The sequence below is a fragment of the Gambusia affinis genome, linkage group LG24, assembly GCF_019740435.1.
Source record: "Gambusia affinis linkage group LG24, SWU_Gaff_1.0, whole genome shotgun sequence".
NCBI classification, from domain to species: domain Eukaryota; kingdom Metazoa; phylum Chordata; class Actinopteri; order Cyprinodontiformes; family Poeciliidae; genus Gambusia; species Gambusia affinis.
Window position 1 is genome coordinate 1,421,262 of NC_057891.1, and position 16,670 is coordinate 1,437,931.

At 38.6% G+C, this 16,670-nt stretch overlaps 1 long non-coding RNA gene across 2 annotated transcripts; it reads left to right on the forward strand.

Annotated features, from left to right (window-relative positions):
- Positions 1-7,472: 7,472 nt before the first annotated feature.
- On the forward strand, positions 7,473-15,326 carry LOC122826998. Of its 2 annotated transcripts, none has more exons than XR_006369912.1 (3): positions 7,473-7,783; positions 7,896-8,069; positions 15,037-15,326. It is a non-coding gene; the product is annotated as an uncharacterized LOC122826998 (long non-coding RNA). The 2 variants fall into 2 exon arrangements; XR_006369911.1 differs by lacking the exon at positions 15,037-15,326 and adding an exon at positions 9,548-9,640.
- The last annotated feature ends 1,344 nt before the right edge of the window (positions 15,327-16,670 follow it).

A 16,670-nucleotide genomic window follows, 5' to 3' on the forward strand; every position in this document is an offset into this window, starting at 1 on the left:
TCACTCTGTTTGGTCCTCTGCAGTCTGCTCACACGTCGCTCCTCAAACCTTTAAATCGCTCTTTCACTCTCGTCTTTAATCTGTCTGCCTTCCTCAAATCTATTTGTCTTGAGATTTCATTTTCGTTGAAAACATTTTTCTCCCTTCAAGCATTTACCTTCATCAGTCAGCAGCACAACATAGTGAATCATTTACATTCAAAATATTTCCCTCATTGCTTTTTGTCAGAAAAAGTTTCTTTTGTGAAGAAACTTTTCTTCATTTTTCGGGTTTTCTTTCTTTTCAGAGTTTTCTCACCTCCTTTCAGCACATTGTCCATCCTCCGTCTCATTTTCATGCCAACAATCTGTTCAGTTTTTCCCTTTCGTCCAGTCAGCCTGATGTTTCTGTTTTCTCCTCATAAATTCACGTGAAGTAAAAAAAGTTTAAAAAGGTTAAAAAACAAGACATTTTATCAATACTCAAGAGTTATTGACTCAAAACAACCTCCTATGACAATTATTATTTCCATTGTGAACATGTTAGTTTCTGAGAAAAACAACTGCTGGCTGTAATTTTAGTTCGTTTTGAAAAACAACCTAAACAGCTACATGTTTATAGAATAACAGAAATGCATTAAAAGATACAAATGAATCATTCAATTCCTTTTTTGAGTAAGAGAAATAACATTTTATTGCCTAAAATGAAACAACATTGCATTCCTAAAGTGAACAAATGGATCTGCAGCTAAAAATAAAACTAAGCTCTTCCCACTAAACTTAGCATCATTATTATTTTTTTTTAATAAACAGATAACAAAAGTTGTTTAAGGTGCTTAAGTTTTAGATTTGGATCTTATGGGCATTTACCCAGGACGACCTGAGAAAGGGGGCGTAGGAGCACCAGATAATAAAATATAAGTTTTCTATTGCTTTTACGCTTCTGCTGTGTCAAACATCCCCCTGCTTCCTGCTGAGAACTTGCTCTTTCTGCCCAGTCTCAGGTAATTGTTTGCAATTTAATTGTTGAGTGTCTGGCAGAAGGAGGAGTTCACCCAGGGTGTCATTTAATCGGGAGGCACCACTCTGCACGACGTTTTACTGCTTACGCTGGGGGCAATGTGTGTCTTTTTCTGCTGCTTTTCAACACCAGCGCGGAGGAACACATTGTGACTTGGTTGCTAGTGTTGATGAAACATTTCTGCAAATTCTGAATTTACAAAACAACTTATATAAGCAGAGAAATAATCACCGAACGTCTCATTCAGCTCACAGCAAGCCCAGAATGTGTGACTCTCTGGTGAACCTCACTGCCAAAAATCTCAGCTTGCACAAGTCAAAACTTCCTCTCTGCCTGCACATGTAGTTCATCCAGCAAACGCTGCCCACGCTGAGAGGAGAAACCTGCAAACTTCCTGCAGGTTGCTCCTTTTTCCCAGCAGCAACTGACCTGCAGGTGGCACCTGTTTACTTTTGTTGTTGTCGTTGTTTTGGGCTCCAAGCAGGTTGTTGTGCAGAACTGAGTGCGACGCGACGGCCAGCATGCTGGCTCAGATCGGAGCAGATTTCACCAGGGCGAGTTCCAGCACGCTCAGCGTTTCTCAACACTGAAGACACTCTGGTGTCTTCACCAAAAAAAGATGAGAACACAGAGTGGAAGTGGAGTCAAGAAACAGCAAGTGACATGCAAAGAAACACGAGGATAAGAAAGTCTTGTTGCTTTGGAGCTGAAGGACCAACAAACCCAGGATCATAGTGCAGAAGATAATTAGATATTTCAGCAAAATCTTTCACATGCTGATACAAGAACCGACGCTGGCACACATGCTTTGTGAAAAAAACAAAACAAAACATTTGTCAATAAGAAAGACAAGATGGCGGCCATGGTCATAAATTCTACCAAATTTATCCAATCATACATAATTGGACCCAAAATCTACTGATTTTTTTTATTTTTCAAAGTGGTGACCATGGTTATTATGAAAAATAATAAGATAACTTAAATGAATGTATTTGGTGTCAAATCATTGCTTTCATATATCAATCCTGATGATATTTTGGATCTTTTGTGTCGTTTTTCTAGTGGACAGTTTTCAAAATGGCCACTAGACATTTGCTTATAAATGTATTTGTACTAAAATTAGCAGTAGATATTGTTAATATCTATGGGTTCATCAAACCGAAAAGTTAGTCTTACTAATCACTAACTTCACAAAACAAGATTCTTAGCTTTGATATTGCTAAACCGCTAAACAGATAAAAATAAAACAGATTTCAATAATTAGCATAAACTAGCATTAAACCATTAAACAGCTAAACAAATTAGCAGAAGCTAACACAAAGCTGCTAAGCACATAAAATGAGCAGAATCTAACAATAAACAGCTAAACGGATTAAAAATGATGCAGAAACTCAATAAGTCACTGAACAGCTACAGAAATTAACATGGAAATGCTAAAAAAAAGCACAAACAATTGCTAAAGCTAATTGTTGCACAAATGTGCAGCTAACAAAATGTGCAACAATTAGCTAAAGGGTCAAACTTTAGCTTAACAACACTTAGCTACAGTGTAGTTAAGCTACTAAACTATGAACTACTGAAACTTTTTTGTTTTCTAAAAATTATTGCATGTTTTTTTTTTTTTGCCAGTTTTTTTTTTTTTTTTTTTTTTTTTAAACAAACAAACAATAGTTTCTCTAAACTTCAGATATAAATGATTTCAGTTCCAAGTTTTCTCTGGCTTGTTTTGCATTGTTGGTGCAAAATCTGGATTGTTTTTGCTTCTTTCTAGGATTATTTGTAGTTTTCTTGTCTTTGCTTGATGTTTCTATAGTTTTATTGGATATCTAGTTCATTTAAAATAATCATCAGAGAGAAGCTCGTTCTCTGCTGACTGCAGACCAGCAGGAATCACCCGCTGATTTGCTGCTGACTAGAGTGGAGCTGAATGCAGGAAGCAGAATAATCAAAAATATGAAATCTTCATATTTATGAAGCGCGGTGGTGCAACTGTTGCTGCAGCATTTTGGCCTGATGATGTAAAGCAAAGAAATGAGGCTGTGATGAAATACGGGAAAAAGACGAATATTAATTTTTGCACACTTAAATAAGGTGAAACACTGAGAATCTGTTGGTTTTATGGGACAAGAAAAGAGCCGTAAGTGTCACGTGTCTAAGAAATGAACTCTATGGTTGTAATGGTAGTGGCAGCATCATCCTGTGTGAGTTTATTTTTCAACTAGTCAGAACTGACAGATGTAGTTTCTAGTGTTCAAGTGGCCTAGTCAAAGTTCAGACCTAAATCCAACTTGGAAGACTTGATCACTGATATTCAGGTGGTTCAGTCTCCAGTTGTGCAAAAGTATTTCTGCCCACCGCACTTTTCAGATTGTATGTTTGTAAAAATAATGAGAACCCTGGAATGTTTAAACTTTTATGCACGTCTTCTGCATAAATGTTTGCATTCAAGTAAAATCCCAATAAAATACTTTGAGGTTTGCAGTTTTAAGTTGACCAAATATGGAAAACCTGAACAGTTTTCAAGCCTCTGTTCACCTTCCTGACCTGGAAACACTTTTGGATTCCTTACAGGATGAGCTGGAGGATTGCAGAGGAGAAGGATGTTTAGATTTTGTTTTAATATTTGAAGATTTCGCCTCCACAGAAAATTTCATTTCAGATTTTATTCAAACCATTCACCTCTGAGTACAAATCAATCAACAGATGTTTGGATTTTGTTGGTTTCTTGTTCATTTATATTTTCCTACAGTTTGGATTTGAACAAGATCATTTGATTTCTCCTTCTTGTGTTTCTGCAGCAGCTGCAGCTGCTGATGTAATCAATCCAAATTACCAGATTCAGTCACCAGAAGAGTTTCCTCCTCAGCCGAAACGTCGTGTTCACATTTCTGCTGCTTTATTCATTTCACCATCGCCACATCGCAGCTGTAATTGAAATTAATGTTGGAGCTAAGCAGGCGCTGCCGGTCCGAGATCCCTGAGGTTAAATAAAGCGTGAGAGTGTGTGTGTGTGTGTGTGTGTGTGTGTGTGTGTGCGTGTGTGTGTGTGTGTGTGTGTGTGCGTGTGTGTGTAATACACCTGAAAGCCACAGGAAACAGTGCTTACATATGCATTAACTGAAACACACACACATTATAGTCCCTCTGGTCCGACGGTGATGAAGTGGAGAGCGTGTTTGAGTTTGAACATGGAAAACCACCGGAGAGGAAGATGAACTGGAAAGTGTGGAGGGATCAGTAACTGTTTCCTGGGTGTTTGTTAAGACAGAATTATGTTTTCTCTCTATGTGGAGTTTGGACATTTTCTCATTTGAATGGGATCTGAAATTAGCAAAGTTTAAGATAAGAAGTTTTAATGGAGTCAGATTTGGATCTTTAAGGAGGTTAAATACATACCAAGGCCAAAATAGAGGGTAAAATATGTTGTCATCAGGCAGAAAGTGTTTCAAAAAAGTTACTCAAGTAAATGTAACTTCACAGCTCTGGTTATAAGAGACCTAACAGCATTTAAGTCTGGTTGGTGTTATTCTTTAAAACCTAATTTCCACTGAAGCATCATGCAGTTTATTTCAGCACTCCATCCCGGCACCCCACCACGCTCCAGTGAAATGATTACAAGATGAATAAAAGAAGAAAGTCGACCCGAATGTGCTGAGAGGCTGAAATGTAATCTGTGCTGAAAAACTGGGAAACTTTTTACTTCCAGTTTATTCCCAAACATTTCCAGAGGGCTGTTAAAGGAAGAGGTGATGCAACGAGGTGGCAAACACGCTCCTCCTCTTCTTTCTACTTGTGGGAATTTGCAGAGTGCAGCTGTTCCTGCTGATGAGAACCACATCCAAGTGAGTTAAAACCTGTCTGCTTTGCAGCGCTGCACGGACAGCTGCAAGACATTTAATGAACCGTCTCTCTTTGAATTAGCCTCAAGGCTCAAAATAAACATGTTAGAATTATTATTATTATGGAGCAGAAGTACAAGAATGAAAAATGTGGAGATAATAAAATAAGGACGAGTGTTTTTTTCTGCTCCAATGCAATGCCTGAACTTATAAATGTGTACATTTGAGCACACATCGTTCCAGGAGAGGACAGATGGAGTATATCATGTGCTGTACAGTTTGTTTCTGCACAAACCATCTGACTGACAGAAAGTGAAACCATCTGAGAAATGAGGTGAAATTTGCTCCTAATGTTCGGATATTCAGACTTTTAAAGTTTTGGAAAACTTAAATTGAGATGCTTTCGTCTCTGGATGTGTCCAACAAACTCCTGTTTTCAATAATTATTGCAGTTGTGTAATTATTATTATTATTGTTTACCAGAATTAGAGTTAATCCTAGATTAAGTTACTATAGGGATGAAATGATTAATTGTATTAATCATGATTAATTGGTTACTGAAATTATTGTACTAATTTAGTAATTGATTGTTAACTGAAGTACACAGACTGAAAAAAGAAAACATTCTGAACTGTAATTAAGCCAAAAATCTACAAAAATATCAGCATTTTGCATGTAAGCTCAAAAGATGGCAGTTTTAGCTTCATGTGGTTTAAATCCTCCAAAAAATCGATTATTGATTATAATTATTGAGCTTATTGTGCAATCCAATTATTGATTAGTTAATCCAAACTCTTAGGTAGATCGGCTCTACATGGTATTAATGTTGAGTTCAGCAGAAAGGCCTGAATATTTCAGATGTTGGATCATATTATCAAGAAAACTAAATGAATGTGATTTGGTTGCATTTTAGGGAATAACATGTTTATTTGTTTATTTCTAGGACTTAAAATCTGCAAAATGTCCCAATTTTCTATCTGATTAATCGATTGTCAGAATGATCAATAGATTAATCAGTAACTAAAATAGTAATTGCAGCCCTAAAGATTCATGTTCATGATCTCACCAGAGAAAGTCAACAAAATATACTCAGATAAAATAGTTTTTTAAGGATATAAACTGTAAACAAACACCACAATCTTTTTAAATGAGTTGTATTGAATCTTGTTGTAAATATCTTGCAGAATAACAAGTTAGTGGGAGTCTGAGTCTCATGTTATGAATTATAACACAGAGCGTTCCAGGTTGACCCAGGAGGCGCCAGAATCCACTTGGAGCTCCTTCAGTTCCTGTCCAGACATAATTGTGTTTGAAGTCGAGTCGGAGCCCCGTCTCCGAGCAGAGCAGCAGTCTGTCTCGAAGCGCCCAGACTTCTTTGTCTCCATGTCTTTTTGTGTCTCTTATGTAATTAAGCAAATGAGGTTACCACAAACTGACTCCCTGAGCTCCCAAAACAGGAAGGAGGTGTTAAACAAGGAAAACGTGTGCAGGGATTAGTGCATTGGATCAGATCGCCTCGTATGCAGATGCACATTTTCCACAGGATGAAAGGCAGACGATGTGACTTTGGAAGAGCTGTAACTGCTTGGAGTGTTTGGCAGACAGGTTTGAGGGCTAATGAAGACAGTGCAAGCTTTCATTTAGGCTGCATGAAGAGAACTAATCAATACACGGCTCTTACTTGGTTCTAGACATGCTCCTGTCTCAGGCAGGGATCCAGCTTGTCCTTACTGTAAGTGCCATGCTTCAAGGCACTTTGGAAGAGCAAAGGAAGTTAACAGACCTCATGAAAAATGCAGCCTTAGTGGAGACAAGCTCATTCATGCATTTCCTGGTGGATCACCTTGTTTAAAATGTAATGATGCTTAGATTCAGGATATTCCCTCGGCCATCTCAGTCCGTCATTGAGGGAGAGTACCATTTGATCTCCTTCTCATGCCACTCAGCATTGGTTCTGGTTTTTTACTCAGGGTTTCCAAAATGCCCTTGTGACATAGGTAAAGAGTAATCTGACCAATCAAATGGAGAGTTCACCCAGAGGGGGTTTCACATGACATGATGGTGCTTAGAAGAAGTTTTCTCCATAATAGTACAGTAAATCCGGTTCCCTTGGGGGCCAAAATTACAACATTTATAACATTTTCAGCTGGTGTGGCTCGCTTTCACACTTCAGTGTCAAACAAAAAAACATGTTCCCCTCTTCACCTGTGGGGGCGCTGTATCAATAACCACTGAAGGAAACGACACGTATACCTCTGAAGAAGACACTGAACGCAACTTCCGTCTTCATGAAATATAAACAAAAATGGAGCGCCATCAGATTTTAACGGTTGTAGCTATAAGTTGTTTCTGTTTCTTTCTTTGGTTGCCGCCAGTAATTTCTTATACAGGCGCTAGACTCGTGCATTTGTTTTGGTTTTATTTACCCAAAATGCCCTGCGCTGTAGTCCACTCCCTGATTTGTAGTGTACGAACCGCGCCGGAGTTCACTTCAACTTCCGGCTTCATGAAATGTAAACAAAAATGGATTATTGGTTCATTTTAATGGGTGTAGGATTTCTCTTTTGTCTTTGGTAGCGATAGACTTTCTTGTTTGTTTTGGTTTTACTTACCCAGAATGCCCTGCGCTGTAGTCCACTTCCGCTTAGCATACGCATTTGCATTCGAATCATACCAAATTTCATTTCGATCTAACAAGATCTAGGTTTGTAGGCAGACCAGAGTTTGCTTTTTTGGTCACATCTCCCCAAGCAAACCGGACTTTCTACATAGATTAAATCGGACTGAACATGGCTGGTGTGAATGCAACCTAAATTTAATTTGATAAAGTCCAGTATCATGGATCTGGAGCTTATTTATGACACCAGGATACTCAGACTTCTCCTCTATCCCAACAACAACATCAACGTTTCTTTAAGTTTGTGGGCCTGCTATATTGTATGTATGTAAGTTAGTTTTGTCTTCTTTCAATATTTGCATGAGAAACTCGACCTGAAATACTTGGCAAATTTCAGTGTGTTCGGTATTGTTATCAATCTACCTTAAACTTGATTACAGAACTGCTGCTGAATGCCTTGTGATGTGGCTACTGCATGAAAAACCAAGAAAACTAAGAAGCAGGGAGAATATTTTCCCCTCCAGGATTCAGTTTCACGAGTGGACAGATGCTGTGAAAATCCGGTCCGTCACAGACGCAACAGATTTTACAACCAGCACATGGTACAGTGAACAGTAAGTTGAATTTCATCTACAATTTGAGCGCCCCACACCGTGTCTGAAACATGAGATTCCTTCGTCCTTCAGTGTCCACCACAAATCATTCAACGAGAGAACAGATGTTTGGCTTTTGTTTCAACACAGGACAAACTCTTCCTCACTTTTGGCTTTAGTAGTGATGAAGAAAATATTAAAATATCTGGAAGAAAATGTGGAAAAGCAAATAAGCTTTTAAAATTTTACAGAATTTACTAGTGGTGACACTTGCAGGATCTGTAATTAATTAATCAATCACACTTAACAAAACAAGCAAGATTAAACATTTTCTAGAGGACAAAGTTTTGTGCTCTAAACTTCTGTACGCAGAATCAATTTTGTTAAAATTTATGTAATTAATTGATTAAAATTAATGCTTTAAAATCTAGACCCTGGAATTTAGTTTAACTTTCTTAGTCAATATGTTTGGTGACTAAAATTGTTTTTGTGTTTGACTCCAGTGTATTTGTGATGTGTAAGTTTGGGCTATTAAGTTATAGTTCAGAATAGAAACCCAAACTGATAAATCTATCATTTCCACGTCTCACAAACCAATCCATCAGCTGCTTCATTTAAATCCCCTTCATTTCACAAAGTCCACAAACAAACAGCATGTGTCAGCAGGAGGATATCATGATCAGCCAACCTGAATGCAGGCGTGCCTCAGGGCTGTGTACTCAGTCCTTTGCCCTTTTCTTTACTGATGTGCTTCCCAGCATCAACACAGTCAGTAATCAGTAATGATAACTACATGTACTGTCCAAAACATAAATGAATGGATTAGTAAGAGTCAAGTTCAAGGTTAGGGGCTGATGATCTATTCTTGTTGTGCTTTGTAAGTTCTTCACTTGTGATTGTCATATTTTGAGCTGAAAGTCATCCATTATGGCCAAATAATTGTACATTGGTCTTATTTTTAAAAGGATATTTTTCCAAATGTCTTTTTGTACATCCAGGTGTTTCACATTGAGATTTCCTCTTTTAAACAATACCTTTGCTGAGTCTTTTTTAAAATGTTCTTTCAAGAAATTTTGGGTTTTTGCCATTTCTGTGATCAATAAAAAATCTGCAAGTAATTTAGAGATGGTTTTATCGCCCTTCTAAAATTGATGAACAGTGCTTTGCACTTTAAAAGCATTTACTGTGTGTGTAGTTTCCACATAACTATAGTTAAAACAGGAATATCTTGATTCAGGTTGTGTTTATTCACATATTATTTCTCCCTTCTACCACAGCAGCAGCATATTCAGTAATATCGGAGGACAATTTTAAGAGGTGTCAAAACAGTCGTGAGATGATGAATAAGACATCTGACTGGAAGCTGAGTGTTCGATCAGATCCATTAGAGGATGTTTGGGGGATTTTAGCCTCAGATGTACTGATCGATGTTTACTGCGGTGCCTGACGGCCCGGGGATCCTTTTGTTTGCTAAAAACAAGCCTTCATCTTTCATTTAGGCTTGCAGAGCTGATCGATTGAGCTGGGAGTCGGTGACATCGAACCTGCCCACTGTCTTCCACTCTTCCCAGCTTCACAGAGACGGAGATTTCACTGCAGTCACAGGACTGCCAGGAAAATGGGATTATCTGCCATAAATGCCAGCAAATGGGATATGAGTATTTGTAGTCACAGACTTCAATGGGAAAATCTTTAGGAATGAAATCTCTTACAGTTTTTGTTTGTTTTGTTTTGTTGTTCTTGCTTGAAAGTTCCCTCGAGCCTAGCATTTAATTATTGACTACTGAGCAGCATCAGGGCGCAGCTGCATTGAGCAACTCCTTAATGCGAAAGGAGGCTTTTCTTTTATTTACACCTGCTGTGGACTGAAAAATGTGATTTAAAGGGACAACCGAGACTTAAAATGCTAAATCAAAAACATGGCTTTTTAGAGAACACTGGACAGCAGCAAAACACTCAAAAAGATGTCAAATAAGAACAGAGTTTTTGGGAATCAAACCCTTTCAGTTTGGCTGTTTGCAGTAGGATTTAGAAGATTTATTTCTGCCGTGGTTGTACGTCTTTGTCAGCACCCTCATTTTTAGTTTCCAAAACAGATTTTACACACAGTCAAGCTGAATGTACATCTGAAAGAGACGTGATGGAGGGAGTCATCATCCTGTTGTGGTGCACAACTGCAAAACTGTCGACTCAGGTCTTTATTTACCATTTCCAACTTTCTACTTCTGGTCATAAGATCCAGATAACATCAGAAAGAGCAAAACTCTGGGCCAGGTAAATGCTCCTCCATGTCCAAATTACTTGGATTTGTAAAGGCTTAGCGTTACCTAACATCCTTGCAGACCCCACACATACTGGACACAAACTGTGTGGACTTTTACCTTCCTTTAAACACGTTGGGATCCTGGATAAGGATAACATGGAAATGGGTGGATAGAGTTCAGAAAAGCCAAGAATAAAACCAAAAATCCCTCAGAATTATCCGTACATTCAAACATTCAGCCTTTCAACTTCCTTCAGGGAGTTTTGTTCAGTGAGTAGAGTCATCCGTGTTTCCACCAATGTTTGCTTTTGGGTGAAGAAACCAATGACGAATCTGCTTCAGGTAGAAAACAAAGAAATCCCTCAAGGTCCTCCTGAACAGGAACCTTTCTCCAGATGTCTACCTCGACACGCCTGATGGATTAGTGTGTTTGTATCTTCATTAGGCTGCGGGGTTAAAATCTAACCAGTCAAATTGCTCATTTAATTATGAGACTTATTGGAGGATTGATTATAATTAGAGCTGCCTGATGGGAAGTTAATATCCGTCAATTAGGCATGAGATAACGGCGTAACGAAGACGAAATGCCGCTCGAGGTTTTCCCCTCGCTGCAGCGGCGGATGACAGAGATTCCAGGCTGGCCTCAATCTGTCGTCAAGAAGACGTAGATTTTAATATTAAATACCTTTTTTCATACAAAAGGAGAGCAGTTTCTCTCCTGGGAGACTCGCCTTAACATTGTGTAGTCTTTTGAAGTATCTGCTCCTTTTTATGCTCAGGCTTACGTTTACATGAAGAGCTGCCAGGAACAGTGAAAACTCATCGTTTCCTGTCTGAGGTTTAATAGTCGAGGAACATTTTACAACTCAGGGCTTTTAAAATTTTAAGATTTGCCACAAACCTCGTATTTATTTCATTCTGCTTTAGTTAACGTTTCATTTAACTGGAATGATCCTACTGAGATTGAAAAACATTGTGAGGAAGAAGACACTGAACGCTGCCTCTGTCTTCACAGAACGTAAACATAAGTGGAGCGCCGTCAGATTTTAGCCGTTGTGCAAGTTGTTTCTGTTTGGTCTTTGCTTTACTCGTGTGTTTGTTTTGGTTGAATTTACCCAGAATGCCCTGCGCTGTAGTCCACTTCCTGCTTTTGGAGCGAGCCGCCCCGGAGTTTACTTCAACCGGACCCGAGCCTCGTCTGTTTCGGTTCATATTGTTATTAAAGATAGAGGGGTGTACAAACTTTATTCACACTAGCTAAAAAAACGCCAGTTGAAAGTCCTTCTAGACGATAAAGATGATATATTCTTGCCGCTGTAGATCTGAAACATAAACTTATTCAAAGAAAGCTTCCTCAGATGAAGTTGAAACGGCCCAGTCAAAGTCCAGAAGTATCTAGAGATCACTGGGAGGCTATGAAGACATATTTCTATGAAAACTACTTTATTTCTCATTGTTTCTGTATTGTTTACAGTCTCTTCAGATGCTTATAGTTTAGTTTGTCTCCTGAGATGAGTTGCAAAGTTTTGATAATCTTCTCTTTATTGCAAATCTAATAAAAAAAGAACAATTGTTGACTTCTCTGCGTAGATGAGAAGGAGGAAACCAGCTTCCAGGCCTGATTTTTTTAAGTCCCCACAGACTGTGGTTGTGCAACAGGTGAGGGAAGTCAGCCGCAGTGTGAAAGCGCCTGTGGTCGACTTAATACGCTGCAAAATATGGCGATAAGCGTCGGGCATTCACAGCGGGCTGGTGGGGTTGGACCGGCTGCACCCTCAGACCGCAAGACAACACGGACGGATAACAACTGATCTGGGAGCAGGCGGCGGGGCGCAAACACAAAAACAGCCTTCCAGGTTTTCATTTCAACAAAACATCAAATCTGGCTTTTGGTTTTAGTGTCAAAAACCAGCAAATTAATGAAAATCAGAGGAGAAACTTTGCAGAAAGTAACTGGAGGCAAAAAGAGCTGATGCATGCAGAACAAGAGGAAATTAACATTTAGCACATTTGAGTGTTTAATTCGCACTTTTACTTCTCTGCATTTTGTTTTTAACCGTTGTATTTGGTTTCACTGCCAAAACACAAAGTCTGTCTCTGGTTTGTTGTGGAAATTTCTTATCACACTTGAAACTAGTGAAAGCTAACTTACCAGTAGCTTTTCAGGAAGATATAGGAGCTTGTTTTAAGTCAATAATTTAATAATATTGATTTTTTAAAAAGTATTACATTCACTTATAATAACACATTTTCCCCAAAAGTGAAATGATCTGTTATTGGAACCAGCAGATTTTCATTAAAAATAGGGAATTATCAACTTAAAATAAACTCCTATATGTTTCTTAAAAGTTTCCTGTAAGTTAGTTTGTCTTATTTTAAGTGTATTAAGATATTTAGAAAACAGAGAAAACATGGTTGGTATGATTTTGTGTTTTTGCAGTATAAATTTAAATGAAATCCGACTGAAAGCCAGAACATCTTACATTGTCATGCTTACAGCAGACATTTAGAAACAGATCAGCCTCTTCACGTTTAGTTTCAAAATGCATTTTACAATTTTTCCTGTTAAACTTTCCCTCTTTGTTCTCTGAAATTTGGACGCGTTGGAAACACAGTGATTGTTTCTTCATGGAGACCAACTTGTTTTGCACTGATCCAGATTTCTATCATGTAAAGGAAACACAAGCCGTTAGATCAGAGGGGAATGAAACCGGACGGTTCGGATCTGATCCGGCAGCAGATGTGGGTTCTGGCAGAATATATGCCAGCATATCAGGCCAGATTAAGATGGAAAAAAAGGGAGAAATAAATATCCGCTGAAAACTCAAACATTTTTAGATTAATTTTAGCAAAAATCTTGAAAATTGTACGTTTTTTTCTAAGAATTTTGTGAGTTTCTTCTATCAAATTTTTGACTTTTCAAACTAAAATTTTCTTGTGCTTTTGAGGCAATTTTGGACGTTTGGAGCTCAGAAAATTACAATTTTTTCAAAGAAATGCCTTCGTAGCAAATGGTTCCCTGAAATGTGTGCAGGATACCAGATGATGATTTTAGATTTAATCTTAAACTGATTAAACTTCCCTCCAGTGTTGCTGCACCCTCAGATGATTCATCTCTTAAAAACACAACAGTATGAAATTATTTCAATTTTCCTCAGAACCGCTCGACGCTTGTCTAAACAGCAATAATCCTCTTCTAGCAAATATCCACATATTGACATCCACATGTGGCATCTGCAGCCGTGATTCGCTGTTTACAACAGGCATCAACCTTGATCTGCAGCCAAAAGCCAGTCAGGCGCCACACACACACACACACACACACACACACACACACACACACACACACACACACTCCAGAGCAGTGGTCTGAGGCCAGCCTCCAGCTCTTCACTGTCTGCCAGCTCTGTAGTTTCTGCAAACACGCTGCTAGAGAGAGAGACAGAGCGTCGGCCAAGACGGTATCTGATCGGACCATCGCTTCACGCAGTTAAAGCGCAACAATCGTCTTCTGCAGAAATCCTGCGCGGCTGGTGGAGGGAGGCTGCTGGCTTGTTAGAGGGAGACCAGATGCTTCACTGGGTTAGGCCTGCAGCATCTCCAGAAGGCTCAACAGTAGATATGTGTTTGATTACATTCACTGACGGAAAAATCCAGCGGTCAAACGGAGCGATGCAAATGAAATAAAACTATTTGAGCATTTGCACATTTTTGTGCTGATTTTCTTGAAGAAATTGCAAAAAAGTCACAAACCATACTGATTTTTGTTTGACTCTATGCTTGTGAATATAGCTTTCATGCAAATCTCTAAAACAGGGGTGTTCAAAGTGTGGCGCGGGGGCCATTTGTGGCCCTCGGACTGATTTTGAGCGGCCCCCAACTGAAAGTGATACAAATTTGACCCGTCCAGGACAGGAGAGTTTTAATTTGTAACCAGAGTGAAATTATTTCTAACGTGATAGAAAATGTAAGGAACAAAAAAAAAGTATTTTTGGTCTATTTTCTAGAGCAAATTTGTTAGTACACCTGAAATGAAGCAGAACTAACTTACATTTAATAAAACAAGAACCTGGACGAAAACACTTGGTTTGTGTTTTTGCAGTGTGACAGGAGATGTCAAAGGTACAGAAAAATGTGTGAGAAGGTCAGTATAAAGCAGCTTTGACCTGAATAAATACCTGGATGGCATTGATGAGATTTTATTTTTGGTTCACTTACTTCTTCTTCCTTGTCCTGTTTTCTCCGAACGCTTGAAAGCCAAGTTTTTCTTGGTACTAAGTCGCACATTCATATTTCCCTTCGGTGATTTCACATGAGCGTAGCGTGCCGCACAGAAGCGACACCAATCATATCAGCATTCGAGCAGCTGCCCACTTAACCTTCTTCCAACTGAGAGGACTCGGCGGCCGCTCTCCTGTCGGTCGGTGAAATTTTCATGGGCTGAATGTTGGGTTCATGTCAGGGTTAAACTGTCTGAAAACGCAGAGTTTGAAGCTGACTGAAGCTGGCAGCTGCTCAGCATCCCTCCTGCAGCATCCCGGCACACCGGTGACCTCAAGAGCTGCGTCTGTGACCTGAAAGGACGGACCACACAATTCCAACCTCTCTCATTTTCTTCTTATTATTTCAATTTACAGGTGGATTTCCTGATTAGGTTTGCATCTCTTCACTTCTGATTCATTCCCTTCCCCTGTGAGTCTAATTTTAGCTGCTACACATTTCTAGGGCTGTTTTGCAGATGGAGGAGGAAGTTTAATCTGATCCGACAGCGCTGTCTTTAAGTGGCTCTAAGCCCAAAAGCTACTGACAGTCACTGACACTAGTGATTCAGCTGGAGGATGCAAAAAAGTTGGATGTAAACACCACCTGTGACTGGAGAGCCACGAAAAGATCCTCCTGACTCCCAGGATCATCAACACTTCTGGACTGCCAGTCAAATAATCGCTGAGAGGCACAAATCTGACTTGATATGAAAACAAAAAGGGTTGTTTTTTAATTCTCAGCATCCTGGGCTGCTCTCTCTGGGATTCTGCCAGGTCAGCTGAAATTAATGCTTGCAGGATGCGTCAGTGTACTCTGTTTTAGTAAAAGTTTTGCTTCACTTTGTAACTGCCTGACTTGATTTTTTAGCTCTCTGGGGTCTTAAGATGCATCTCTAGAAAAAACTGAGAGCACTTAAAAACGATCAGCTTCTCTGATTTGACTTTTTATAGGTTTATGTAAAAATGAACGTTGTTCTTTTATTCTATGAGCTACAGACAACATGTCTCAGGATCTCCAAGCAAATATGTAGAAAAATGAGAAATGGTGAAAATAACGAAAAAGATGCAGAGCTTTCAGACTTCAAATAAAGCAAAGAAAACAAGTTCAGATTAATTTAGAAACAATAATACTAATGTTTTAACTCAGGAACAGTTCAGGAATCAACATTAGGTGGAAAAACCAGGAGGTTCAGTGCAGTGGGCTCTACGTTGTATAGAGGGTATAACCAATAAAAACAGTTACTGTGATTATATTTATAATAATAGAGATGTCAGGAAAAACCCAAGTAATCCACACAAATAACAAAATCAGAACAAATTTGGCCATAATTTATATTAATGAATAAAAGAAAGTACAAGAATCAGCTGATGTCTCTCAGTAATTGTTTTGACAGATATCAAAGATATCAATTGTACCGATTGGCTTTTACCAATCGGTACAATTGGTAAAAGCAACAATGAATCTTCACAAACGTACTAAAAACAGTGATTACAGTTGTATTTCTGAACTTATTAAAGCTCCACAGAGCGTTGATAGAGTCATAATCTGGAAACGTCAAGAATAATTTCACCATAAATAATTCATGATTTATTCAGATTCTCCTTATAAAGACAAACGTGTGTCCTGGATGGACAAATTAGTCACATATATTGGCAAATGTAGACCTGAGGAACCAAAATGATGGTAAAAAATGATCATTTAACGCCAAGATGAAAATCAGTATCGGACAATGAGTGACTGGAACTGGGGATTATTGAAAAAAATTTCAGCAAAAAGAGCAAAAAGTTCTGAAAACAATGTAGAAGGCAAACTTAATATTCTACTTTTACTGAAAGAAAATTTGACACATGAAACCAAAAAACGATATTGGAATGAAATAATGTCTTTAGCGCCTTATTTTTAGGAATTTGTTGAATATTTTTTAATTCATTTGACTTTTGTTTTGCAATAAGGCAAAAAAAAACCCCAAAAACAAACAAACAAACAAACAAAAAAAACAACAACCCCAAAACAAAACAAAACAAAAAACCAACAACAACAGAACACCAAAATCTGGTTTGAAAATTTCCAAAAGCAAAATCCCGGATTACCTGTTT